The 15188-nt window shown below is 39.1% G+C and overlaps 1 long non-coding RNA gene across 1 annotated transcript in view; it reads right to left on the reverse strand.

Moving 5' to 3' along the window:
* The window catches only part of LOC140602859 (uncharacterized), a 109087-nt gene that overhangs the window by 23727 nt on the left and 70172 nt on the right, over positions 1-15188 (reverse strand). Inside the window, exon 7 of the long non-coding RNA XR_012005792.1 lies at positions 9499-9638. This is a non-coding gene — a long non-coding RNA (uncharacterized lncRNA). The remainder of the gene's footprint in view (positions 1-9498; positions 9639-15188) is intronic.

Consider the following 15188-nt stretch of genomic DNA (forward strand, 5'->3'; position numbering starts at 1 on the left):
TTGCTGAGATGTGACAAGCACGTAGAGACTGAGGCTCTGCCCACCAGCTCCTCTTGCCACAAGGGTCCTCAGTAGGTTTATCCAGCATCCAGAATTGGCAGGCCAGGGTGCCTCCTGTCCTCAGTAGGTGCATCCAGAATCCAGCATCCAGAACCGGCAGGCTGAGGCACCTCCTGTCCTCAGTAGGTGCATTCAGCACCCAGAATTGGCAGGCCAGGGTGCCTCCTGTCCCCAGTAGGTGCATCCAGCGCCCAGAATTGGCAGGCTGGGGTGCCTCCTGTCCTCAGTGGGCGCATCCAGCACCCAGAATCAGAATGAAGCCAATTGGTTTCATCCTTGCTCCAGCTTGCTAGAGTGAATCACACCACCCTTGCAGAAGATGGTGAGACAAAATGCTTAGCCAAGTATTTTAGCAAACTCAAGTTATGGCTCTATATGAAGAGTCATAAAATTTTGCATGGAAGTAGGGGGGGAGGCATAATCAATGAGCTACTTAAACTTGGTTTGCAAACAGCCTTTCTGTACAGACAACAAACAGAAAAAAATAGATAGCATCCAAATACTTTCTAACACTTGGTGGCTGTAGGAGGTTTATCAAGTCAGATCAACATCATGTCTACTTTCCAAAAAAAGGAAACCAATAACTAAAAAAATGCATCTCTATCAGTGTTATAACCCAGGGAACTCAGAAAGAGTATATATGAGTCTCATGTTTTCTTTATGGAAGCTTCTATGGATGAGTCTAAGATGATATATGGCATCTGAGGCAGAACCATCCTGGCCACACCACTCAAACATATCTCTTCCTCCATAGATTAGATACTAGGTGCCAGGCACTACACAAAAATCTAGAATTAAATTGTGAACCAAACGTTTGGTAATGATCTCTGCCCTCATGGATTCTATGTATACTCTGGTGTGAAAACAGATAATCAAATAATCACAGAAAATACAGGTGAGTATAAACCCTAACATTCCCATGAGACACAATAAATTATTTTCTGATTATATAATGAAGACATTTTAGTAAAGAAGTCTAATTGAAATGTTGTCTATACTAAACACAACATTGCCAATAAGTTCCAAAAAATAAAGCCTGCTAGGATAATGAAGAAAAAAAATTCTAAATATAGGCAATGTCTTCTAAGGCAGGCAACTTTCTCATGCATTTCTTTCCAAGAAGGAAGTGATACAGCAAAGCATTTGGACACTTATGCCTATGTTGTATCATCTATTTGCTTTGTGAGGATCAGTGAAGTAAGCCCACACTACTCATTTTATTTCAGAGAACTATGAAACTTTCAAGTCGGGTGGTTTGAAGTTAAATTTTATTCTCCCTCATTTCACAGATGAAGAAATCAAAACCCAGAGAAAGCAAGTAACTTGCTCAACATCACACACAGAGGCACATCAGAGCTGGAAGTGAAATTTGGCTTTCCTCATTCAGTGTTCTTGACCCCAAACCAAGATGCAATAAGCCCTTTACTTTTTGTGTAAGGGTGCTAATTACCAAAGAGAGGTCATCATTTGTTTTTAAAAATTATCTCTCTCTCCTTCACTCTCTCTCTCTCCACCTCCCTCTCTCTCTCTCTCTCTCTTTCTCTCTCTCACACACACACACACACACACCAATAAAAGGATGAGCTTAAGGCAAAAGCTATCAACTAAATAGTAACCTGGCTTTCCACTACTAGTGTTACATAGCAAACAGAAAAAATGTGCATTCATTGTTCACTCTGCCCCTAAAAGAGGCTTTTAGACAAAGCCCGGTCGATTACTCTAGATGCTTTGCTGTCTACTTGTGGGTTTGTTTGATTTTATACAGAAAACCGTTTAGCATTTCAACATAAAAGCCTAAGCTGAACAGACCGGAACTCTTTCAAGGACTCAAAATAAATATTATATTATTATACTTAGTCTCTGGCAAGAAACACTTTTTTCCAAGGTGACATTCATGTCACATTCCATAGTGTGTTATTCAGAATCTACCTTAGCAACTTATTGTAGTTCGTTGACTCAAATAGCATAACCTCAGGTGACTAAAAAAAAAAGACAATGCAAGGACATAAATTTTAAGAGTAAATTTCTTCAAAAGCAAGGCACAAATTTGATATGTATTATCTACATTGTAGAACTAAAAACACTTTTAGATCTGAAATTTGGCATCATCTTAACTTGAATCATCTGGCTTGAAACAAGGACAGGAATGAGATGCCAGAAAACCTACTCCACCTACCACTGTACATCCCTTCTCATTAGTGCTAGCCAGTTGTGAAAATTTAACCAGGCACTTGTTTTTCTAGGTCTAAGTTTTCTCATGTAAACAATGAAAAATCTGGAAGAAATTAGCTGATTAGTCCTTTGCAAAAGCAAAATACCCAGTTCCTTTTGGTTCTCATTTTTATTATTTGCCCCCAAATCTAAATAAGACAACACATGTCCCAGGGACAGAGAGATTTGGCAAAAATATAATCCACATAGCAAAAGAGAGTCCAGGTAAAATCTAAAAGTACATATGAATCACACATGGGCCATAATACACAAATCATATGCATTAAGAGAAAAATGGCCTGAGAGTCCAGAAATCTGATATATCTTGAGAGGCTGGTACAACCATACTCTCAAAGTACAGACTTTGAGTTGTGAAAAGCATTAAATAAATCTTTTTCTTTTCTTTTCTTTTTCAACAGACTGCTCTTGTTTATATACTGATCAATTTTCCTGAATTTACATGAATGATAATATTGGAATTGTGAACGTGTTAGAGATGAGTTGGAAAAGCATTGCATTAATTTAAGTCAGCCACTTTATAACATACATATATTACATATAATACAATGATACCCCAACCTCAACTCTGATGCTAAAAATGCCTAAAATGAAATTATATGAATCAGCTTTCATTCTAAGATTTGGCACTATAATTTCAAAAATGGAATTCCATGATGAAAGCAATAATTGGCACCAATAAATGAGAACACTTTACTCTAAAATATACAGACATGTATGTTTAGAAATCATATTTTTTAAATAAAAAACAATAACTTCCTCATAGAGTACTCATTATTCTTTGCCTTGATCCAAATATGAAACAAAAAAATGTTTTTTTCTTAAATGTAGTTCTAGAGCAGAACATAGAGATGATTACCAATTTGAAATGTGGGAAGAGAAAGCATCCATTTCCCTGAAGGAACATACAGAGTGTTTTCAAGACAAGTACACTTAAAAGAAAACTGTTTGGGACAACACTGCTTCCATTGTAAGTTTCTGGCTCTTTTTCATATCAAAGTCTTTACAGATGACCTTAGTACCAGTGGGGTGTCTATACTGGAAATGCATTCTTTGCCACTTGGTAGAGTATACATAGTAAATAAATATCGGAGTTAAGATTTTATTGATGGTTTTTATCTGTAGCTGACTAAAAAAAGATAGACTTTTACCTTCAGGTTAGATTATGCTAAACAATAACAACAACAACAACAACAACAAGGATAAGCAGATCTAAAACAAACAAAAACAAAGGACAAGACCAAAGGAAGGAAGAAAAAAATCAAAAATTATTTTTGAAACAGCATAACAATGGTAGATGAGCTGATTAGCAGTTATATTATGTTAAACAAATAAGTATATAAATAATATATACATGGATAAAACCAATTATATATAAATACAGCATATGTATATACACGCACAGCACATATGTGTGTGTGTGTGTGTGTGTGTGTGTGTGTGTATTAACCCTTGGAATCTCCCAGTAAATTGTTGGTTCTACTCTAAGTTATCAGGAAGCCCGGCAGTCAATAAGACCCAACCTCTTGCATAGAATGTTCAATCAACTATTTACAGCCTCTTTCTTAAATGTGAATATCCAGCCAAGGGGCACCAGATATTTGAGGAATACCCCAAAGGGAATAGCAAAGACAAAATAATGATAATAAAAAGAACTTGGAGGAAACAGAGAATTCAGGGAGCAGAAGAAAACTTCAAAAAAGTTATACTTTCAAATAAATATAAAAAGATTTTTGTAGTTATGAATGAAACAAGAATAGGATGGTATTTTTTTAAAGAAACAGCAAATATAAGAGGATTCTTTCTTCATGAGCAGAAAAAATGTAAGTAAATAGAAAGGTCAGAAACATAAAGTAGAAATTAGATCAAAATAATAGAGATGGGGATGCCTGGGTGTCTCAGTGGTTGAGAGTTTGCCTTTGTTTCAGGGTGTGATCCTGGAGTCCCGGGATGCAGTCCCACATCAGGCTCCCTGCATGGAGCCTGCTTCTCCCTCTGCCTGTATCTCTGCCTCCCTCTGTGTGTCTCTCAGAAATAAATAAAATCCTTAAAATAAATAAATAAATAAAAATAATAGAAATGGAAAATAGAACAGAAGTGGGGAGAGTGGGTAGCCAATTAAGGGATCAATCCAGAAGGCCAGAGATCTGAATTAATGTTTCAGGGGAAAAAAAATAAACTGAAAGGAAAAAATATCAATACACTAATATAAATACACTAATATATGGTAAAGTAATTAGCGATGAGTCTTCCTACAGTTGAGGATTTAATCAGTCATGAGACCACATCATGTCAATGTTTCATGAGCAATTGAGTTGGAAAAACTAAAACTGTTTTCTTGTGGTTTAAGGAAATATTTCTTCTAGATAAGAGAACCAATATCTTTCACTCTAAGACCACTTGTAGAATGTCAAATGTTTATGTCTGAAAACTTATGACTGAAAGCAATTACCCACTAACTGGCCTAGAATTTGTTTCTGTAATTGTCCAAGTTTTATCTGGAATGAGAATTTTGAACGACGCTAGAGGAACACACCTTCACCAAGAGCAGCACGATTCTGACCAAACATTCCTTGAGTACTCGCCTTGTGAGCCTAAAACCACATCGGACGCAGAATAATCAGGTTACAGGAGAAAAGAGATGAGCAAAGCAATTGATTTTGTGTAAAATCTTCATGTGGAAAATCTCAAATATATGCAAAAGCAAAAAGACTTATAAGATAAAGCCCCATGTAAGAAGCTTCAACAATTTTCAACTCGTGATCAATCTTATTTAAACCCACATCCAATTCTCTTTGGCCTCATACCCAGTGGATTATTTCATAACCAAACTGAAACATCACAACATTTCATCTGTAACTATATAATGTATATATTATACATAATATATTATTAGATATGCATATATGTGAAATATATACTATGTATTTTCGGAATAAAAACTTTGTCATAAACATAATGACAATTCATTATCATAATAAATATAATTAACAGTAAGTATAATACTAACTAACCAAATCAGTACTCACGTTTTCCAATTGTCTAATAGTTTCATTTTCATTTTGCTGATTCGAATCAGAAACTATTTTCCCATTGGTTACCCCGTGGTATGGTATGTACAGAAAAGACAGGATAAATGTTTGATTCTTTCTCTTCATTTATTAGCTTTCAAATTTTTGAGTTGGTTACCTAATGTCCTCCAAAGACAACCAATGGTTTTGGGGTTTGGGGGGATTTTTTTTGCTCTGTGTGTGTATGTTTTAGAATCTCCGTAGGATTAAGCATAATAGATGTGTTTTAAGTCACTGCAGTGATTATTTTATTGATGCTCTAATTGTCCTATCTTTGGCGACAGAAAGCCTTTCCTAGTTGGCTCCAGAGTGTTTTAGACATAACCCCAAAATAGCTTCCCTGCTCTTCCATAGGATAAATTATTCCAGGCTCCTTGTTAAACATTTCCTGCCCCAGATCTAGAATCAGTTCTTTCCCGAGGAACTCTATTTCTTTTCAGGAGGGAATGGTATTGAGAGACCACAGTCTGGGTTTTGAGCCTGGTTAATGAACATGTTCATTTTTACTGAGCTTGTGTCACTGTTTCCAGGTCTTTGCAGTGAGTAGACCTAGAAAACCTGTACTTTCTTATATTATAACACATTTCAGTTGACAATTATAAAGTCAAGACTACAGAGTTTTTTCTTAACATCCTTGATCTTATATTTGAATTACCTTCTTCCATTCCCCAAATCCTAACTTCCAACATGAACATAATTTCTCATTTGTTTTATCCCATAGTACATACATCAGTCCCAAAAAAAAAAAAAAAAAAAAGAATAGAAGGAAAGAAGGAAGGAAGAAAGGAAGAAGGAAGGAAACTAAAGAAGCCAAAACAGTAACACTACTATCACCAACAATAAAATTAAGAAAAACCGCTGACAAATTCTTTGGCAATTTCTTTTGCTTAGCATATACCTATAGATAAATTACTTTGTCACCTGAAATAATTCCTCTCTGTAATTAGGCCTCTCATTTGAGGCTCAGGTTCCCTTGTGTCATTTTGCTCTCAATTTTGAGAGATTGTTTTGTCTCATGATTAATTTTGTTTTATAATCACATTAAATATTTACATGTTTTTGAATTCAAAAACAGAATACATTCAATGACATCCAATTTGGAATTCTATCCTCTCCACTTCATTTCCTCCTCCCCCATAAAAAACTTTTTCCTGCGAGGTTATTGGTTTTTTTTTTTAATATAACCAAATTTATATTCAGATGACCTTCTTAGATAAAGAGGAGGATGCCATAAGCACTTCTTTACATCACAATATTTTTTTGACTTAACAAGTTCTGGAGATCATTCTGTAAACTTATTAATTTTTCGAAAAGTGTGTTTTTGTAGCCCAGGTGAGAAATTTGGCTATAAAATGGGAGCATTAGTAAGCATCCACTGGCAAAAGAAGGATTTAATCCTAATGTATTATAAAAAAAAATTTTTTAAATTAAAAAAAAAAAAGCAGATTGGAGCTTTGTAGTAAACCTTCATAAAATGACTCACTAAATTCACAGCATCGTGCTGGGAAAAATTAGAGTAGGTGGCTTTGCTTCTGAGAGGCATACACAGTGTACAATTTTACCCTGCAAAATGCTTTAGCTACTACAATTTTCTTTTGCTTTGCCTTTTTGAAAAGTAATGTTCCTTCCTATTTTAGCAGCACCATTTGCATTCCTATTATTCACTCTGAACTGGGATTTGCATTTTTATCTTTCCTTTTTGTTACTTGTTTTCATTCCAGCACTTCTCTTCAGTGCTCTTTGCCTTTCCTCTACCTTGCCCTTAAATGGAGGCCTCATGCTATGGGAACGGAGCCATGAATTTCCTTGCCATCATGCCAGGCCTTGTCCCAATTTAATGATATAAGTTCCCTTGAACTATTGCCAACGAAGCTAGGACATCCCACAGGCATTTGCTATGGAAACACCTTCATGACTAATGGTCTCTCAAATTAAGGCATTTTAAAATTGAAGCTAGAAGTGGTTTTCATTTAAAAAAAAAAAACAAAAACAAAACAAAACATATTCTGCAGCTGTGGAAAAAAAAATCTAGCAGTTCTCTAAAAGTTGTGAGTTGCCAGGTCAATATGCCCAGATTATCCGAGAGGTAGATTCCTACAAGCCCAAGGAAGGGAGGTAAGGAGAGCAAGAGTTGATGCATACTCATCCAAGCCTTCGAGCAGCCTTTGTTCTCTTCTGCCGTGTGCTTCTAAATTCAGGTGTTGGGGTTGTGCCAGGTTCTTTTCCTTAGAACAGACGTAGAAACGTTTAAGACCCTGTATGATTCGGGTGCTGCCAACACCACATCGCGTTCCACTACCTCTCCCTCTCACGTTATGATAGCAAATTGCATAGACTTCTATGGACCCACCAGGCCATTTTGCCTTTGTTCAACCTATTGCCTTTGCTCAATAACTGATGGCTAATTAAATGATCGAATGAGTAAATGAGCATGGGATGTGCTCTCCTAAGCGCAAAGGGAGGCCAAACTCACAACATATATATGCCTGTTACATTGAAGCGTGTGTGTTTAGATTTCCTCTCATGGCTCTGTTTGAAAGGAATGAGGTTTCAATAGATACTTCTGATTTCTTACTTTGAAGAACAGCACAAAAGTGGTGAACACTATAAACAGATGCAAGATTTGTGTTTTCACTTGAAAGAGGCCAAGAGGGCTTTGCCACTCTCCATTCTTTTAACAAAGCAATCTTTGAAAGCATGCAGACAACCATACCAAGAATCCTCTTCAGCCCACACTGGCATTTCCTATAGGACACCTTCTTGCCACCTGCCATCCTGGTCTTGCTTCTGCCACGTTCTGCTAATCTCCACCTTCTGTCCCTGGTCTCTGCCCCCAGCTGAAGGCTGAGCTGTCCTGTCAGTCATGTCTAGGGGTCTCAAATGGTGAATTGCTAATCTGATGAATTTGTCCCAGTGAAGGAAGACGGGAGGGGTGGTTCCCTGGTCCATTATAAGAATCACTTAGATAAAATTATAGGTGGCCAGGGCTTGATCTTATGCATTTTTATTTAGTAGGTCTGAGTTTGCCAAAGGACCCATCTATCCTTTGTAAAGCACCTTCGTGATTCCTGTGACTAGGCAGGTTGTGGAACTGGCCCAAGAGAAGCACCATCACAGAATGTACATTATGCTCTCTAACAAAAGCCATTCAAACACCCAGCCCACTGTTGTTGTCTGTCTCCCGGATGGCAAATCAGTGACTCTGCAACTCAGTGGAGAAGACAGAAGGGAAACACCTTTCTTTGTAGTCGACCAGCAGAAGTCACTGCTATTTTAGTTATGCCTTTAGAATCTCCAAGTGCAATGAGCTTCTTTGGGGTCAGCTCCCTGACCACAGAAGTGACATATTATTTTTTTTTAATTCCATTTGTGTCTTCACTGTAGGTGTGATTTTTAAACACAAATTCCTAGGAAGCTGATAAACATATCCCACAAGAAGTCATCTCTCGGCCCTCCAGCCTCCTACAGAAAACGTGGATGAGAAGTCATAAATCCCAGTCCCTAGGATCGCAGAAGACTTCACTCACACTCTTTTTCCTCAATAGCAGGTTATCATCACACCTTTCTCCAACAGCTACGCTTCCTTTCCTGACCATAGCTGCAAAGTTCAACAGAGCCTATTTCTCCTACAATAAATAAACGACTTTTTTTCTTTTGAGACTTTTTTTTTACCACTCACTAATACCCTCTGGGCTTCAAGTAAATTTAAGTTTGCCAAATATCCCCAAGGAATGAAAGACCTAATTTTAGAGCAGAGGGAAAGTGTATTCTCAGAGCAACTGGGAGTACCCATCCTTAACCGTAAGAGTGACAAGGGGGGGCAGGAGTGGCCCATTTCCACAGTCTCACCAAGCAGTATCTTTTACGAAAAATGAACTCAGCTGTTAACAGCCTGTGGAGGGACCTCTATCTACCACATCACAAGCCAGCAGAGAAGAACAGGATGTTATGAGTACAGCGTGAACCTCAGAGCCAGTGTCCAAACCATGCTCGGGGCTTCCCAGGCCTGTGTTTACCATGTCTTCTTCAAACTTGAAGAAAGAACTCTCCTGAGAATGGAGCAATGCAGAACTGATAAATCTCCTTATTTTTATTTTATTCATGAGAAGAGAGCCCACCCTAGTTTATAACAACATACCCCAAAGTGGCCTGTGGCTCCTCCTTGGTTTTCAAAGGACTCGTGGCTTTTCTCCACATCTGCTCATTTGTAGCTGAAGCAAGCCCTGGAGCAGTCATTGTGTATGCACAGGGTCAACAGGTCTCTCCCAGACTCTTCAACTATAAAATGAACACGGTTGAGATTCTTCTGTTAAGCACTGCTGGGGAGTCAGAAAACAAAACAAAATGATAACAGGAGCCACTGACAAAGAAACCAAAGGTGAAGAAAGTATAACCTCTAAATTTGGCCATACTTCCTAAGTACTCATTTATTATCCTCAGGGTTTCCCTTTGTAAGTTGTAATTAAAAATGAACCATCCAGGGATACCTGGGTGGCTCAGCGGTTGAGTGTCTGCCTTTGGCTCAGGTTGTGATCCTGGGGTGCTGGGATCGAGTCCTGAGTCGGGCTCCCTGCTTCTCCCTCTGCCTGTCTCTGCCTCTGTGTGTGTGTGTATGTGTATGTGTCTCTCATGAATAAATAAATAAATCTTAAAAAAAAAAAAAAAAAGAACCGTCCAGCAGCCATCAGGCCTAATTTTCTTCAAGTACCACTGCTCAGTTGATAGTATGCTAAGGAAGAGCATAGGGTTTTAGAAATATCTGGGTTTGAATATAGATTTATTATACTTGCTGAGGGATCTTGTGCGGGTTACTTGCCCTTTCTGAGTCTCAGTTTCCCTTCTTAAAAAGAACTAATGCAGGAATTAGAGAATGCACATAAAGGATTACCCAAGGTCTGTGACTTGAGAAGTACTCAACAGGCGTTATTATTAAATGAGTATATTAATCAGGACCCAACTGGTTGTAAGGCAAACCCAACACAAACTGGCTTAAACAAAAAAGGAAAATTATTGCCACACCCAGTTGAAAACTCCAATGGCAAGTTGGGTTCAGGCTCACATGAATCTGGGGGCTCAGCTGAAGCCTCAGGCTTTGATGATCCCTGACTCCCCACCCCTTCTGCTTTCTCCCATCTTGGGGCTCTGCTGTGCTGTTTGTCTTCATTCTTCTACAGGCTTCTTCCACGACAGTTCCAGGCTTACATTCTTCCAGCTGAGAAGTCTTGATTGGAGAAATCTCTCTCAACACCTCCCTCTTTGCCTCTCACTGATGCGACCCTTATGCCATTATGGGACCACTCTGTGTGGCCTCAGATAAAGAGAGAACACTCTAAATTGATCAGGTCTGAGTCACATGTTCATCATGGGGATGGTAGGGTGATGCCTGCCTCACAAAAGCCATGGCAATGGGGAGTAGAAGAAGGGGCTTCCCCACACAGAGATGGTGGTGTTACCCAAGAAAGGGGACATGGATGCCAAGTGGATATCTCTGCAGCCCCCTGATTAACTTCTCTTTCCTTAAAGATATTTGCCAATAGAAGACACACAAACTTCTGGGCACCTGGATGGCTCAGTTGGTTAGCCATCTGCCTTCCTGCCTTTGGCTCAGGTCATGATCTCAGGGTCCTAGGATCCAGCCTCACTGGACTCTCTGCTCAGCAGGGAGCCTGCTTCTCTCTCTCCCTCTGTCATTCCCTCCACCTTGCGCACTTGCTCTCTCTCTCTCTCTCTCTCTCTCTCTCAAATAAATAAATAAAATCTAAGAAAAAAAGATATGCAAACTTTACCTTCAAATTGAGAAAGTTAGGTCTGCAAAGAACTAGTCTGCCTCCTACGATGAAAGAATTAGGAATATCAGACTCATAGTTTCTCAGAACACAGAGTTACCAGAGGTATCCTAAAGGCCATCCCAGGAGTGAAAATGCTGTTGATGTTAAGCTAAAGGTTACTTATGGCCTGACTTTTCTTGGTCCCAGAGTGTGGTCCTGGCATTTTTTTAATTGGCTCTGTTTCACTTGAATCTTAAAATGTGTACTTCATATTGAAAAGAAGTTTGTCAATATGGTACCTTTTTATTTGGCCCTAATGAAATCTCATTCAGAAATAGTGTTCCTTCATTCAAACATCCCTTCATCCTAGCATTTCATCATTTAGTAAATAAAGAGGTTTGCTAAAAATGTCTTTAGGTTCCTAACATACTTGCCAAAACTAATTACAGCTTTTTTTTTTTAATAAACTCGGATGGCATATTTCTTCTTATAAAAACAATCTGTGTATAGTTCTAGAAGAGTTGAAAGATACAAATAAGCACACAGAGAGACTATGATATCTTCCCCCAGAGAAGCTATTGTCAGCATCTTCAAGTTCAGTTACCTGTGATGGGGATCCAAACATTTTACCCCAAACTATGGCATCTTGGCAAATTAAATATTTTAAGCTAAAGAAGTTTGAGAAAACAGCAGAAGCAGGAAGGTCACTCTGACCTTTTCCCCTTCACTTTTTTTGGCCTGAAACAGATCATAAAATCCCCACGTGAGAGATAGCCTCCCTACACTCAGAGGAGAGGAGTGCCTTATCTGAGGAGGCAAAGGGACATCAAGAAGAATCCAAACAAACAGGCCTTGCTACGTTTTCCCCAGTTTACTACACTGATCTGACCTCATACTTCTTAACTTAGCACATTACTCTGCAACTGCACACTCTTCATCACCCTTAGCATAAAATACTCAGGTCTAATTGTTTCTTTGGATCTTCATTTCCTTTAGAAGTCTCTCATGCCACATAAAACTTACATTAAATAAACGTGTGAGCTTTTCTCTTGGTAATCTGTCTATGTTGATTTAATTTTCAGACCGAGCCAGGGATCCTAAGAGGGTCAAAAAAAGTCTTATCCTTCCCCCCCCAAAAAAAACAGAACAAACAAAACAAAACAAAAGTTTAAACAAAAATGAGATTTTAGTTTTTTATTACCTGCTTATTCCACTATTCCCTATATCAGAATTGTTAAATATTATTTCTCCTGTTTATTAAGTGTCCCTAACCTTTAAATAAGTGGTAGACAAGTTTATGTTGAAATCCCCTGTATTATATGAAAATGTTGAGCGTGTAAGTATTTTTCTGGGGAGATGGCTGATAGTTTCCATCAAGCTCTCCAGAATGTCTACAATCTAAAATAAGTGACCCTAATTTAAAATTGTGGAAATAGATACATCTGGCAGAAAAAGAGACATACAAATTCAGATCATGATTTACTTAACCAAAGCCTCCTTATTGGACATTTAGATCCATTTTAGGTTTTGGCTGTTACAAATAATGCCCAGTGAATGTAACTGTTGCTTTTTTTTTCTTTTAAATATTTTATTTATTTATTTAACAGAGAGATAGGGAAAACCAGAGAGCAGAAGCAAGGAGAAGGGCAGAGGGAGAAGCAGGCTCCTTGATGAGCAGGGAGCCCAAAGTGGGGCTCGATCCCAGAACCCTGGGATCATGACCTGAGCCAAAGGCAGATGCTCAACTGACTGAGCCACCCAGGCCCCTGATTTGTTTTTTTTTAAGATTTATTTACTTACTATGGGGGGAAGAGGGGTGGGCAGAGAGAGTCCTAAGCAGACTACCTCCGGAGTGTGGAATCCAAGGTTGAAGGGCTTGATCCCAGGACCCGGAGATCATGACCTGAGCCAAAATCAAGAGTCGGCCATTTAACTCACTGAGCCATCCAGGGGAATATTTGATCTTAAACCTAATATGAGATTATTTTAATTAAACTGGACATGTCTTCAGAATTATCAGCATTACATATACAACTTTTGTTTTTTAAGTTTTTTTTCAGTTACTCATGGTTTTATTTTTTTAATTTGTATTTATTTTATTTATTTATTTATTATTTAAATTCAATTAATTAACATCATATATTATTAGTTTCAGAGGCAGAGGTCAGTCAGTCTCCGGCCAAGACCACCCTGAAAGCACCCGCTCTCATTTGTAACTATTGCTTTAAAGTTTGACCACATAACTATTTCCCCATGATGCTGCAGGATGTGAAGTTGCTGAGAATTTTTAAAGTCTGTGGAGTAACCCAGAGTGACAAATGGCCAAGCTCTTAGAAGGTGGTTTTTCACCCAGCAGAACCCTCATGGTTCAGACACCACAGCTTGACGCCCTGGAACCGTTGGGTGAGAGAGTCCACCTCCTACAAGCTCCAGCTGCGTGGGGAAGGAGCAACACTTCCTGCCTTTGTCTGGGGCAGAGTCGCAGCGTCTCTTGTTTACATTTTTGCCAGGCCACGTGGGCAGGCCGGGGCAGAGCCCAACAGCCCACTGCACATTGGTCACACACTGAGCATCTGGTGATTCCCTTAGGGGAATTAGGATGATCTGAGAGTTGGGGGCCTGCCAGTGGGAAATCCACGCAGATGAAAGCAACAGGTCTCAATCCAGGAGTTTCAGCAGGGGGGAGGGAGGAGGAGAAGAAGTAAGTAAGTAAGAACATGGCAATAAATAAGAGGTTCCCCTGAGTTTGGCTCGTATGTCCGAAGAGACTCACACTGGTGTTTTAAAGTAGAGGAACTGGAAGTTATGGAAACAAAGGTGTTCTCTAAATTCAGATGTATTTTCATCCAGGGGGCTTATTAAGGTGTTTACTAAAACAGCTTTAACATTCCAAAAATAAATACTATTGGGTCTGTGTATGTTTATAAAAGCATACCTGGTCTGGGAAATGTAGGGCAACCGAGATCATCACAGAGAACCTCAAAAGCCAAAGCACGCCAACCTCCATATTTTCAAGGACTAACAAACAACACTCTGGCCGTTGTTGGAGTCATGTATGCAAAGCTGCTCTGGGGCTGTTTCCAGCACCAACGTCCCCCCAAAGCAGCAGATTGCAGCTGCCAACGTGTTATTGGTGATTTATAATTGTGGATCTGAGCTCATAAGAATTTGCCTTTTTAAAAATTGTACGTTTAATTTGGACTTTTGAATGACATTCTCAGAATTTCAGTTTTTCCCATGGAAAAACTCCAGCACCATCCATGCCAGAAGTCACCTGCAGATGCATGAAATATCAGGGATGACCCTCCCTTCCCTTAGGTCTGATATTTCCCTGGTGGGGACTTTGACTCAAGGTCCCTTGCTGTCAAGTTGCTAGACCGCCTCCAGATTACAATCTCTCTAGCAAACAGTGATGCAAAGGTTTTTGCTAAAGCCTCTCAAGTAGCACACCTACCCTAACCTTCCTAATAGCACTTTTCTTAGAAGCCCAGCATGTGTTATCACGCCTTCGCAGATGGAGAAACGAAAACACAAAAAGATTAAACAGCCTATCTAAGATGACCTGGCAAGTCATCCCCCCAGCGCGTGACTCCTGACAACGCGTGACACACAAATGCTCTGACAACTCAACCTCCTCCTTGTCTCTGTGCAGAAAAATAAAGGGAATCGCTTACTGACCCCAAAGACCTTGTGATGCTATGAAGATGGCAAATTCAATCAGACCCTCATTATCTAGATCCAAATCAGGCCTGACAGAGTCTTCATTAGATCTAAAAATCCTGCCCGTTGGAGCTCTGGGTCCCCTGACCTGTTCACGTCACCCCAAATTGGCTGTTGGAGAGTCAGGAAGGGCTCCCAACAAAGTGGTTACAGATGATGGTCATTGTGTATGAAATTTAAAAATTTTAAAAATAAACAGTTTTATTAGAAAAAAACTAATAATAATTATAACAACATAGTGCAGCAGTGGCAAGGTCTCATCAAAGAAAAGGTCGCTAGAATGGCTTAGAAATGGGCAAAAGATAACCTAGTTATTTAAGCAAACTGACCAAAAAAAAAA

The sequence above is a fragment of the Canis lupus genome, chromosome 13 (genome assembly GCF_048164855.1).
Source record: "Canis lupus baileyi chromosome 13, mCanLup2.hap1, whole genome shotgun sequence".
In the NCBI taxonomy this organism is placed as follows: domain Eukaryota; kingdom Metazoa; phylum Chordata; class Mammalia; order Carnivora; family Canidae; genus Canis; species Canis lupus.